Source organism: Lepidothrix coronata, unplaced genomic scaffold (genome assembly GCF_001604755.1).
Source record: "Lepidothrix coronata isolate B3197 unplaced genomic scaffold, Lepidothrix_coronata-1.0 Scaffold43, whole genome shotgun sequence".
Classification (NCBI taxonomy): domain Eukaryota; kingdom Metazoa; phylum Chordata; class Aves; order Passeriformes; family Pipridae; genus Lepidothrix; species Lepidothrix coronata.
The window spans coordinates 1000129-1013110 of record NW_016690223.1 but is presented as its reverse complement, the minus strand read 5'-3'; the positions used below and the strand labels follow the sequence as shown (position 1 = coordinate 1013110).

At 43.8% G+C, this 12982-nt stretch overlaps 1 protein-coding gene across 4 annotated transcripts in view; it reads right to left on the bottom strand.

Moving 5' to 3' along the window:
- TC2N (tandem C2 domains, nuclear) overlaps positions 1–9611 on the bottom strand; it is a 36406-nt gene extending 26795 nt beyond the window's left edge. For 2 of the 4 annotated variants that reach the window (XM_017813800.1, XM_017813805.1), the window contains exon 1: positions 9191–9611. The gene's annotated coding sequence lies outside the window, so the exon portion shown is untranslated. Of the gene's footprint in view, positions 1–8973; positions 9088–9190 lie in introns of those variants that run through there. The other 2 variants (XM_017813801.1, XM_017813803.1) reach the window with 2 other exon arrangements.
- Positions 9612–12982: the final 3371 nt, after the last annotated feature.

Below are 12982 nucleotides of genomic sequence, written 5' to 3'. Positions count from 1 at the left end.
AAGCTGCTTCTGATGCAGGTCAGATGGATTATCTTTTGATAGAGCAGATGCTGCCAAAGGTTTCACTTCCACAGCCATCTGTTTTGTGGTTTTGTTTCTGGGGGAGAGCACCTGGGAGCTGGGCACTTCTCTGAGCACAGCTCTTCATCTGAAGAGGGGTGGCTTGTGACCACTGCACCTCAAAACCGTCCCACACTAGTAAAATAGCTTAAATAGTTTTGAGAAATTTGCCTCCAGGTACTTTGCTACTGTAGCAGCAAGGGTAGCACATGCACCCACGCAGACACATAGGGCCACGCACAGGCACACACTTACCATTAACATAAAGCCCACAGTTTAAAAAAAAAACAAACTTCAGTTTTTTGGGGACTGTAGGCAGATCTGACTTGTACCACCCACGCATGGGAGAGAGGTACTTCAAGTGGGTCTGAGCATGTGAAACGAGAGGACACAAGCTTTTGTTCCTATTCATCATAAACCTCAGCAGCAACAGGTTGTCTGGAGGAAGAGGAATTAAAAAAAAAAAGAAAAAAATGTCATGCCAACACACACCTACGAGGTGCATGATAAAAGGCTCCTATCTATACCGATTTCTGGAAGAACCCCACAATAGCAGTATCTGCAGTAACTAGTGGGTGTGGGTGTGTACATACACCTGCCTACTCTGGTTGTAGCTGCAACTCTGGGAAAAGCATGAAAGCTCTGGGAATTTACACGCAGGGATTATTCCACTTCCTCTGCCTTCCAAGGAAATCAAAAAAATGTGAGGCTTTCCCTCTTTTTGTGCCTGGAAAGAGAAGTGGATTTCACTCTGAAAGCAGTGGATCACAAAGGAGATGCTGAAATGACACAATAGAAAAAGAGAGCCTATGAGAAGGCTTTTGAAGGACACAACCAGATAGCCATTCTTGTGAAAAACATCTCAGAAACAGTTCAACAGAAACATAATGAAGAGATGCAAAACTCTCCCAGTGCAACAAATAAATGAAGAGTGTAATTACATATTTAAAACTGAAGAGGAGACCACGTGTCATTAACCAAGTTCAGCTGATGGGGATTTTCTGACAGACCGTTGCACGGCTTTCCTGGGGCAAAGAGCCTCATGGAGTTGTTTAAGTACTTACACAATCGAATCTGGTAACAGAAATAGATGGCAAAAAGTTGCTGGGGAGAGTGTCACACTCCATGATGCAAACAAACCACTAACTGCTGAGGCACAGGAAGCACCTTCCAGCACTGGTAAATGATGACACAGCAGCCCATCGGGGGAAGTTTTATTTCAGAAAACATTCCAATAGCTGACTTCCTTCACTATTCATATCTTAACTTTCTATCTCCAGCTTAATTTCCCCCCTAGTTTTTATGTCTTGCTAAATTGAGCATTAATTATAAGTAGTATCTCTTCCTTCAGATCTTAAAATATTAGTATCTAAACTTCTCTTGTATTTCTCTTCAGTAAGCTAAGTTGACCAAAGCAAGCCATGTAGACAAGTATAAACCTGTAGGTTTTACACCATTTAAGTTTGTTTTGTATAGTTCTTCTCAAAACATTATCTTGCTTCTCTGACCAGTTTCTCTCAGGCTGACACCACAACTGAACTGTGCACCTCAGACTCAACAGTATCACAGGGTAAACTAAGGTGAGAAAATATTTCATTAATTACCACTTGTAAAGGCAAGACTGCTCTCATTCCTACAGCACTGTATTGACATCCCAAATTGTTACTGGTCCACCACTAGCTCTGCATCCTCCTAATTATATTTTGAGCACGTGGAGAAGAGGAGGAAGATGGGAGTCTCCTCCACACAGACAGCGTCTCCACTCTCCCTCTGATGACTGCTGTAGTGTTCAGGTAAGATATTTTTATTCGGCTCTCCTAAAGATAACAGTTGCAGGTAAAGTTTAAAACCCTTGTAATCAGCAGGTGCGCTCAATACTGTATAAAACTGTATAAAAATATTATTCAGCTTTAGCAAGCTCTCCTGAGTCAAAGGAAACGATCTCGGATGTCAATTCTTAACTCAGCTGTTGTCACAGCAGTAAAAGCAGAACTCACTGTGACCCCCAAGCAGAACTCACTGTGACCCCCTCCTGCCAAGGAGGTCTAGCTCTAACTGTACAAGGGTTTTTCTGGAGCAGCCACATTTTCCTGCATGCAGCTGGGAGAGACCATGCCATGTCCCACTACAACTTTCCCTTCTCCCTCCAGCTTCTCTGCCCAGACAAAGATGATCTAATATATGTCTCTCTTTGTGCAGGCCCTGAGCTGAACCCGACAGAAAGATCATTTGTGCAATCTAGCTGTGGTCTCTTTCAGCTCAGCAGCTGCTTCTTCCCAGGGCTCCAGTCTGGAGGAGGCCAAATGGCTTTCAGCACATCTGCACACGCAGTCCAGGCACAAGAGCACTGAACAGAGAACATCACAAAGAAGAACTAATTGCTCTTGCCTACTTCCCTGAAGAAAAATAAAGCTGAGCAGGTGTGTGTGCTTGAGCTATTGTACTACAGGAACAACTGCTCCTGCTTTCCAGGCACCCCTTGGAGAAGGCGAACAAGCCCTGGCACGAGTACACGATCCAAAGTTGTCCTTCTGACATGGTCCCCAGGGACACCCTGACTCTGGCTCAGCATTATAGCCTTGCACCTGCAGCCCTTAAACACAGACTTACTCCAAACCTACCCCAGTATGCAAAAGATTAATAATATCATTTACAAGGGCCAAAAGAACAATTTCCATAAATCTGAACCAGTTTTTCTCGTGTGAGATTTATATTTGAGTTGAGAGGGAAACATTATAAATCTATCCCATGATAAAGCTTAAAACTTGGGATTTTAATATGCTGAATCCCCTATGCTCTGGGCTGTAAAAGTTGATATAGTGTTTCTTCCTAATGCTGCATTAGGCAAGGAACCAATTCATCCAATTACTGAACTGACAACACTGTTCCTCTGAACCGAAGATAAATTCACTGACTTGGACAAGGATGTACAATATGGTATGTATTGGGGCAGTAAACACAAAAGAATAAATCCATTATGTTGGACTGCAGACCACTCTGGATTCAGATGGAAAACGGCAAAGCAAGAGTTGAAGTCAGGACACCAGAAAAGAAAGCTGAAGAGACTGGAATATCTGGAAAAAGAATTTGGCTTTTGATGAGAACATGGAAAGAATTCAACATAAGATAAGTCCTTTGCTCTAAGCAGATTAGGAACAAATCATGACAATCACTGATGGTTACTTTATAATGTAACTTAAAACTTAAGACTTTCTTTATGTATTCTGTGTCAAGTTTTAATCCAATTTTTTGTCCTTCTGCCGTAATGCCAGGAAGCCACAAAAATAGAACTGTCAGTCCCTCTATAGCTCTGATACCAAAGAAAACTGGAAACATCTGGATTCATTTTTCAACAGGACAGCCAAGAAGAAGGTATTTTAGGCAAGAGCATCTGCCTGTGGAGTTCCTTAACATGGTTAAATGTGTCTAGTTTTGAAAAGATGGCCCTTGGAAACCAATTCAATGCAATGCTGAAAAAGAGCACTGAATGGCATCCAGGACTCCTCAGCCTCTGCCATGACCACAGAGCCATACAGAAAACACATGGATACACATATAACATTCAGACAGCTAATGCAAACAGCTCTTCCGGTATATTTCAGGGAAAAAAAAAAGATAAGAAAACCCAAGCAGTTTTGCATTGAAAAGTAGGTTCATTTACCATTAAAACTGTTGACCTACAAGAGTCAAGATGGAATATTTCTTTACATATACATGCACACATTTACTGCTTTGTTTTAGGTGAAGCAGTTTTCTGATTGTTATTTTACGTATTATTATTCTTCTGTTTCATGACAAAACCAAAAAAACCTGTCAATTATGGAGTTTCCACTGGATGAGGATTCCCTGTTCAGCAGGTCTATTCCATACTATCCCTGTATAACCAGTTACAGCACTGTGGTGAGAGGAAGGAAACCTATAAATTGCACAGATGAAGTCGAAAAGACCGTGGCTGAGATTAAGAAAGGAAACAGGTGACTGCAGTACATCTCATATATGAAAACAGATTAAATGAATGAATCAAGAAAAGGAAATGGGAATTGATCTTAATTAATTCAAATCCAAACCAGACTGGGAGTATGGCACTGCAGGGCATGTGTACTGAGCTCAGGAAGCTGCCTAAACACACACTGAAATAAAAGTCCAGAAGAATCCTGTCTTTTTAAGGTACCACTATTTATTACTTTTTGCATTAAATCTGCCCAGACCAGGGACACAGAACCACTTTTACCAGCCCCACCAGTGCCTCTTGGAGAGCTGTACTGTCTGGAGTAGCTGGCAGCTGCCCAGGCAGGTAAGTGGTAACCAGGTACTGCATAAAAGAAGCATTTTTAAAGGAGTTTGTATAAACATTGGGAGAAACCAACAGAAATCAGAACAGTCTCAATTTAATGGCAGTATCTGACATCCCAATCATTACTGGCCAAATGCTGCTACAACTGTGGGAGATGGTGGTAAGACTCTGCTCCCTCCTGAAAAGACAGAGGTCATGAGAACAGAAGTTGGCAGCATGAAGCCACCATTCCCTTTTTTCCATTTGGACAGATTTGCTTAAGAACACAGTGAACAACAGCTACAGCATGTAACCCTTACAGAATGTAAGGGGTTTTTTTAATCCTATTGAGTTTAAATCAACACTCTTCACAAGAGATTTTGAACCCATGACTTCACACATTGGTGAAACCAGATCTGGAAGTACACATACCACTGAACTGAACGAAAGTCAGGATAATTCAGGGAGATGGTCTGTGTTTAATCAAGACTTCATGGAAGACAATTTTTAGCTACTCAGTTCACTGCTGAGCAGACAGAGAACCTGAACAGGAAACTCACAGAGAGTTCCCAATCTAGAGGCCAACAATCCCCTTTTGCAAAAGTAAATCGTGGAGAAAAAAGCCCCAATGAATCCAACCCAGAATTAAAAGTTTTAGAATTTTCCTCTACTTCAAAATGAAACTGGTCTTGAGAATGTTTTGTTGTCACTTAGGAGTGCTAAACAACACAATTTCTCTCAGAAACAGGAAACACAACTTGTTTTTGTATCAGTTCACCACTAACCACAAAGGCACTGCTAGCTCAAGCAACTTTCAAACCTCATTCTGGCTAACTGTCCTCTCTCTGCATGGCAGGCACTTTCCTCACTGGAAGACATACACACATAGCAGACTGAATGTCTGAACTTTGTAATGAGAACTCATCCTTAGCCCCCTTTTTATCTGCCCCCTCTAGCCCCTGCCAAGCCCTGGTCTAGGGCTGGACAAAGCCACATGCAGCCCCTCAGCACAGAGGCATGAGAACTCTGTGGGAGCGAGGGCTTGCATTCCTGCAGGCAAAAGGGACCCTCCCACAGCTCTGATGATGAGGCTGTCACACAAAAGCCAAGCAACCTTCTAGCTCTCCACGGTTCAGATGTGCATTAATGTATCCCGAGCACACCGTGCTGATGAGGCTGTTCCACCGTTCTGGGGCCCAACATGGTGCCCTGGGGAGCTGGGCAGGGAGCTCGGTACCCCTTTCCCAGGCTGCAGCACACTGCACCAGCTCACATCCAGGTTCCAGGCTCCAAAGCACAGATGCTAAATCAACAGAGTGCCTCATAGGTTTTGAGGTCACTGGGACATGGTGCTTTTTTGGACTCCAAAGCTGGTTTAACTGCCAAAGGAGCATCTCCAGAACTTGCCCTTCAGGCCAAATCTAAAACTCATTGCAATGATCACAAGAACCCCCCAAACATCAAAGGCCTTCATTTGGGGTCTAATTATCTGTTCTCTCCAGTTTAAGTGTGGCTATTAGATCACTGAAAAACAAAAATTCAAAACAAAATCACCAGGGTACAATTTACAGGAAAGATAAGCATCAGATTGCCGACATAATTTTTTTTTTTGGCACTGAATTAGGGTAAACTTCATCTGCAATGACAGGCAAACAAATACTCGTGCTAAGCTTAAGAGAAGCATCCTCACTAATTCTGCACGGTTTGATGTATTGAGATTAGTAAGGGATATGATGCAACACAGATGAGCTCAACCGAATCCAGGTTTTGAACATCTTCCCACATGAGGCTCCTTGGTTTAGGTTGGAAGATTCATCCTGGCTGCAAAACGCTATCAGTCTAATTTTTCTCAGTGTAAGCAATCTTTCTGATTGAGCCTGAACGGCATTACTAACTGGAATGACAACACGGCTTAACTCAAACAGAGCCTGTCCTACTGAAAGTCAGAGCATGCTTTGTCTTTCACTTTTAAGAGATGAGATCTTAAATTCTCTGCTGACAGAGATTGGGTGTTGTCCTACTTAGATTACAGCTAGAATATTTACCAGATTTAAGGTATCTAGGGAGATAGCAATTCAGAGTAAACAAAGCAATTCTTTCATAAAACTAAACGAGTCTGAAGAGGGGAGCAATATGCTTCACGTAAAATTCACTAAATGAAGTAAATAACACCTTAATCAAGCAAACAAGTTCAATAAATATTCCACCAAAGTCAAAGGGTACTTCTGGTATAAGCCACAGCAAGAAGGATTCACAGCAAGACAGGAGGTCTAAGCTAGCCAAAGTCTGTCTTCTTAGTTGAGGCTGTCCTTTCTAAGGCAGATCCTCTGGCTCTGCCCCCACACGTGGGGGCTGCATCTGCCTGTCCTGAACTTGCTTAAAGGACTGGCTGCTACCAGAGGGGCAGTTCGGCTCTCCCTTGCCAACAGCCATTCCTGTAGGATCCAGTAAACTTGCAGCTGCACAGTGAGTTGGCCCAGCTCACTGATTAGATACAAAATTAAATGACCAGAATAAACAACCTTTTTTTTTTCTTTAAAAAAAAAATGCAATTTTCCAACTCTCCCTGTGGTTGACCGCACAAGGTGGGGTCAGAATGCAGTGTGGAAAACAAAGGGCCAGAGCAGGACTCCCCTTTTCACAGCCAACCCACAACCCTGGGGAGTGCATTTAGTTTAATATACAAGTGAGAGTAAACCACCTAGGAGTACGATGAACAGAGGCTGAGTGAAAGCAAACCAGCTGACACTAAACAAATGGCAGAATGAGCAGTTAAAACGACCAAGCCTAATGATTAGGACAAAGAAAAAGAGGCCAGTGCCTAACTGGCACTGTGTTTTTCCCAACACTGTAAATTAATAGTCTACACACACACATGACTGACTGAACAATCCTGTCTACATTCATTCTTTCCATAGCATAGGAAGGAAGAGGAATTAATCACCTGGGGATCCATCATCTAAATTAAATGCAGGGAAGGGCTGTGGAGTCCAACATACCCTTTGGGTACAGCGTTTTTAGTAGGTGTCATTTTTATAAATATTTGCAAGAATCAAGGGACACTTTAGTAATAAATATATTGTTCTTGAAATTAAATATTGCTTAACCACATGTATTCTGGAAATATATATTTTAATATTTAACATACAGTTGGAAAAAGGACTAGAAATCAAACCTCCTCACTTCTGGATTCATTCCCTAGCCACCGACTTGTAAGATCACAGCTCACCTAATGAATATTTCTGTACTGAAAGCAAGGCAAAAAAAGTTTCATAAGTAAGGAGCCAGAGACCACCAGCCCAGAACAGCACTCTCTTGAGAAATGAAAGAGGCAAATTCAGAACTTGACTCTTCACATCTGTCTAACAGCTATACACAAAACCTAGAAAGAATGAGAAGGAGGGAAAAAAAGGCCTGGCAATGTATTCCCTTGTATGTTTTTTAAGTGGTCCTGATCATCTATATGTAACCTAAAGACTCTTGGGCTCTCCGAGAGCAACTTGTCAAGGAACACTTTGCTTCTGCATGCCTGGACAGCTTGGTCACCTAACTAACCAACACTATAAACACTAAAGGCACATCAAGCATCAGACCTCAATGCATTCAGCAAATATCACTAGGAAAAACCTGAGCCTGCACAGATCAGAGGCCGAGGGTTAGGACTGCAAGGATCTAGCTCCGAGGCATAGGTGCTTACAAGATCATTTACATGCCCAGGCACTTGACAGCTGTGGCCTAGCAGAAGTCCCTTGAGGTCCTGTTCTCTTCCTGCACAATTACAGCAGCACTGACTGGAAGTGTACATTGCAGGAACGGTCACAATATCGACCTTTCCATTCTTATCTAGAGAAATGCATCAAATGAGATGTTTCCATCCAACTAGGCATGTTTCAACATCAAAGGAAAGTTACAAGACCAGCTTAATTTGAGATATTTATTTCAGACTGCTGTTTAATAACGAGTGATCTTACACACCCAGGAATCCAGCTTTACGGTATGCATTCAAAAAGTACACTGTGAACAGGACCATTTGAAACTGCTTACAATCACAACTGCTGCTTTAGCAGTGCTCTTGGATACAGCAGGTTATAACTTCAGTAAATAAGTATTTTCTGATGTTAATTTCACCCCATACAAAAGGGAAACTGTCCAGCTATATTCACAACTTCCTTCTGAGTTTTGGCTTAACCACATCTCTAATTACTTCAAGTGTTCTTAGAGAAGGTGATCTAGTTAGCTATTGCTGGCCTATGGCAATGCTTAGCTGTTAATTCACACAGAAAATCTGGCTTTTACAAGGACATTTTCACACAGCAATACCAATTTGAAACCGTTCTAAGTGCAACCTAATCTCTGACCAAATTTACATGAAGATTTAACTCCAAAGTACTTCGAAACAGTTCCTATTTTTCTGCCTGCTTTCATTTCTCAAAGTCGATAGGAAATACAGACCCCCACGGCACACGCGGCCGCCACCGCCGGGGCAGTTCCTGCGGCCCCTGCCCGCCCCTTCTCCGCGGCCCCCGGGCGGGCAGTGCCCGAGCCTCCCGCTCCCGCTCCCCGCTCCCGCTCCCCGCTCCCGCTCCCCGCTCCCGCTCCCCGCTCCCGCTCCCCGCTCCCGCTCCCCGCTCCCGCTGTACCTGCCGGGAGGGCTCCTGGCCGCCCCTCTGTACGCTCGCGGCTGCCGCCGGCCGCCTCCTGCCCGGCGGAGCTCCTGCGGATCGGCGCTGCCCTGCCCTGCCCCGGCGCTCTCCCCGGGCTGCTCTGCCTCCCTCCCGCCCGGCCCTCTCCTGCCCTTCGCAGCGGGCACTGCCGGCCCCGCCGCCCGCCAGGTGCGCTCCCACAGCGCTTACTCACCGATCCCTATCGCGGAGGGGGTGTTTCCCCGCCGCCCTGGGACTCTCCCGCCTCGCCAGAGCTACTCACTGGGGCAGACTTGCCTCCAAACGGCTGCCGGTGACTCTTCTTTGTCGCTTGCTGGACCGTGACACCTGCGAAGTCGGTGCCAGAGCTGCCCCTCGCTTTGCTAGAAGCAGAACTAGGCGTCTGTTTCAGAGAGAAAAGGCGAATTTTTCTTGTTTTACAATGTTCTTAGAAAATGGCATGTCTAGTTGGAATATGGATCCCTGTCAAGTTAGGCTTTATATGGACACATGAGAAAGCCCCTGCCACAGGAGTACATAGTCTGTAGGGTAATTTAGGGATCTCACACAGGGGATTGGTTCAGAAATTTCATCAGGAAATTCTGGTTTGGAAATCTTCTTGCAGGAAGGAAAAGTTCTGGGAGGCTCAAGGTGGTCTCTCCTTGATTCCAGTTTTTGATAACTAGAAGTGCTGAAGTACCCCAGAAGGCAAATATGAGCAGAAGGTGGGGCTACATTGGTAGGAAATGGGGTGTATTTCCCGAAATAAATGCTGTTTACACTCTGAGAACATGAACATTTCCAATCTGAAGTTTTGCACAGTGACTCTTGATTTGAGGTCTTCCGTGGATTCCCCATCCACCAGGACTGTAGTTTTTCTATTACGATATTTTTCATTTTAAATTTTATAGCACCACAGACCTGCTGCTAACTAAGAATTTCATGCCTGTCATCATGCAGTATAACACAGCTACTTTGAGCTCCAGAGCCATTGCAAGGGAAACCCTCTGCCAAAAGCACAGGCTCATGGTGTTTGAGCTAACAAAGCATCTCTGTTCATCTCTGCATAGAGCCAGTCGTAAGTACTGGGTATCATATAGCAGAGTAGCTCTGATTCCTGTTAATGGAGCTCATGAGATTATGTGTGGTCACTGTTTTAAAGAAATACCAGTAACCTGGTATGCTTCCAGAATTATCTGAGTCCTCCCGAGGTGCATATTAAGCACCCATTTCAAGGCATCTCACTAAATTAATTTACATGGTCGAACAGCTTTATTTACACTGTTCATAAAAGTGTGTTGTTTAATTACTGATAAGGTCCCTGTATGCAGTTTGCTGCTATCAAGTTACGTCAGCATTTTCATGCTCCAGGGTTTTTCAGGCTCTCACCGACTTCCAGTCCTGCCTGAGCAGCTCTCCAGCTGCTGGAGTCGGCAGTGCAGTAGCAGCCAGCCCTTGGGACTGCAGGTTCCCTCTCTGATAAAGGAAAGGACACTAAAAATAGTATTTTTTATAAGGCAGTTAAAGGAAAAAAACAGTTTGCAGTACTAGTTTCCTTCTTAATCAGGGCAAGGCTGTGCTCTGTAATTTGAGAGGGTCCCTTCTCCCACCCCTGTGGCTCTTTTTATGATTTGGGGCACACCTTTCAGTCTGCTTTCAGCTGCTTGAAAATTAGGAAGTTAATTTCAATAAGCACAAAATGCAGCTGCACATGGTAAGGGATGTGGACAACCTGATCTTGTATGGAGGGGGAGAGCATTACTGTGTTATGGTTTTTTTAGTTGGGATGGGAAACAAACCTCCCCCCTCACTTGGAAGATTTTTGTTCCAAACAAATCTAGTCAGTGAAACCAATTTACCTTTGTTTTTTGCTCCTCAGACCTCTGTGTCAGCTGCAAATACGATCTTCCTTCCCTGCCAGCCTCCTGGCAGCATCAGGAATGCCCTATGCTCTGCTCTAGCACTTGCTAATCTTTCTGTAACTAAATCTTGCTTGAGAAACCTGGTGATGTTCCCATGCCTCACTGATGCCTGCTCTCAGCCCCTGTCTTCTCTGTGTCCATCCCAGGCTGCCACTGCAACCACTCATTCTCACTAGTTCCTGGTGCTCTGCAGCTCCTCATGCGGCCTCCATCCAGGGCACCCCTGATACTAAGACCAAGCTAATAAACTGGACTGGTTTTGGCTGGCTCTGCCAAACCACAGTGCTCTCAGCTCCAGAAATCCAGGGCTGAGATACTTGAGCAGACCCTTGCAGGGCCAATAGAAAAGAACTTATTAGTCTGGGCTACGCTTCACCTCTCATATTCCCCAGCGAGGCCTGTCTCATCTGTTTTGAACTGCTGCACAGCGAACTTTTTCACTTATTGCTGAGGCTGTTTATGCTATTGGATTACAGCGTGCCAGTGTTTTTCGTGGTGAAACAGGAGTAGCCAGAAGTAGCTACAAGCAAGAGTGCATTTTATCATCTCTGGGCCTCAAATCTTTAGGAACTAGACCTGAAACAATAAAACCCCTATGATAAATACTGACACAATGTTCTTGAGTAATTACTTAAATCTGCAAACGCTTTCAAATAATTTAAGACCCTTTTTCTTCACTTTGTGCAAATATTCCAGTGAACGAAGTTTTCAGGAGGTATGCTGATGGAGGCTGCAGCTTTGCGTAACTCCAGCCCGAATTCTCCCTCTGATCCTTTGCATCAGAAACCTGATCCCACCACTTGTGCACACTTACTGAATCATGCCAACTTCCATGTTAAAAATCAAGAGGTTCAGAGGTTGAATCAATGTTTGCACATTGATTCAGAGGACACTGAAAGCTTTCAAACGCAAAAGTGGAAAGCATAATTGCATAGTAGTTCTTGCCCAGTTTACGAAGGCTTACATGAAATTAAGCAGTTGGTGATTGCAAACACCCAGCCTCTTCTGAGAATCCTTCAGAGCAAGCAAGCATCTAACACTACTGCTTGTGAAATATTTTAGTTTCAGAAACTAATATCAAGTGATGTACTTATGATGAGAGTTAAAATCCAGTCTATATTGCAATAGCCAAGTGATTAGGTCAGCTATCAGGACCCAAAAGCCAGGGCGTTATCAGGATAAGTCCAGCACACAGCCTACAACATCTCATAGCCAAACTCCGTGTGTAGCCGCTCAATTAAGTTTTCTAAGGCAGAGGCTTTGTGAGAAAAAAAAAAGGATTTTTCAACTTAGATTTCAGTGAAATAGCAGAGTACTTTTCGGCTGAAGTCTTTAAGCGGTTAATACACCTTCATTACAAACAACTTCTGCAGCCAAAGGATTTTACTACTATTAAAGTTTTTGCAGCAGAAATCTTTATCCCTTGAGGTTTTGCTGGGAGAAACATGAAACTGTTTCCTCATCCTCCCTGTCCTACTCTCAGCTGGAGCCTGTTTTTTTCCATTCCCTTCATAACCTTTGGGTTTAGCTGACACCTTCCCTCCTCTGCCACAGATGCTGGGTGGGGTTCACACACTTCATTATAGAAAGCTGCTGTAATTCAGTTCATGACTATTTATTTTTTCCTTTTATCAAATGAATGTTTAACATCACACTTTCTTGACATAATCTGTTGTAATTCTGTCCACCATCTGAGACTGCAGCTAGTTGCCTCTTCCCACAGAACTGCAGGAGGACAGCTTTATTGCACAATGTCCAGCACTGTTTGAAAATGTTGCTACAATGCCTAGAGGAGCAATTGTATGGAGATACTTTGCTGTTCAAATTAGACCTTCTCTTTATCTCATTCAGATTTGATGTACTGTGAATTTGAAAACAGATTTGCTGGCTTGTTATGTCTTGCCATATGCTCTAAGTAGATTTTCTCTGTACACACACATCATTAATATATTCTGATAATAAATCCAAGGAGGGCTCATCCTTCATTCACCAGAACACTTTGGTCCTGTCTCTCCACAGCCAGCCCCACATCTGTTTGAGGTGCATAGTTGCTTCTAAGCTACATGGTGGTTTTCAACCTCGTA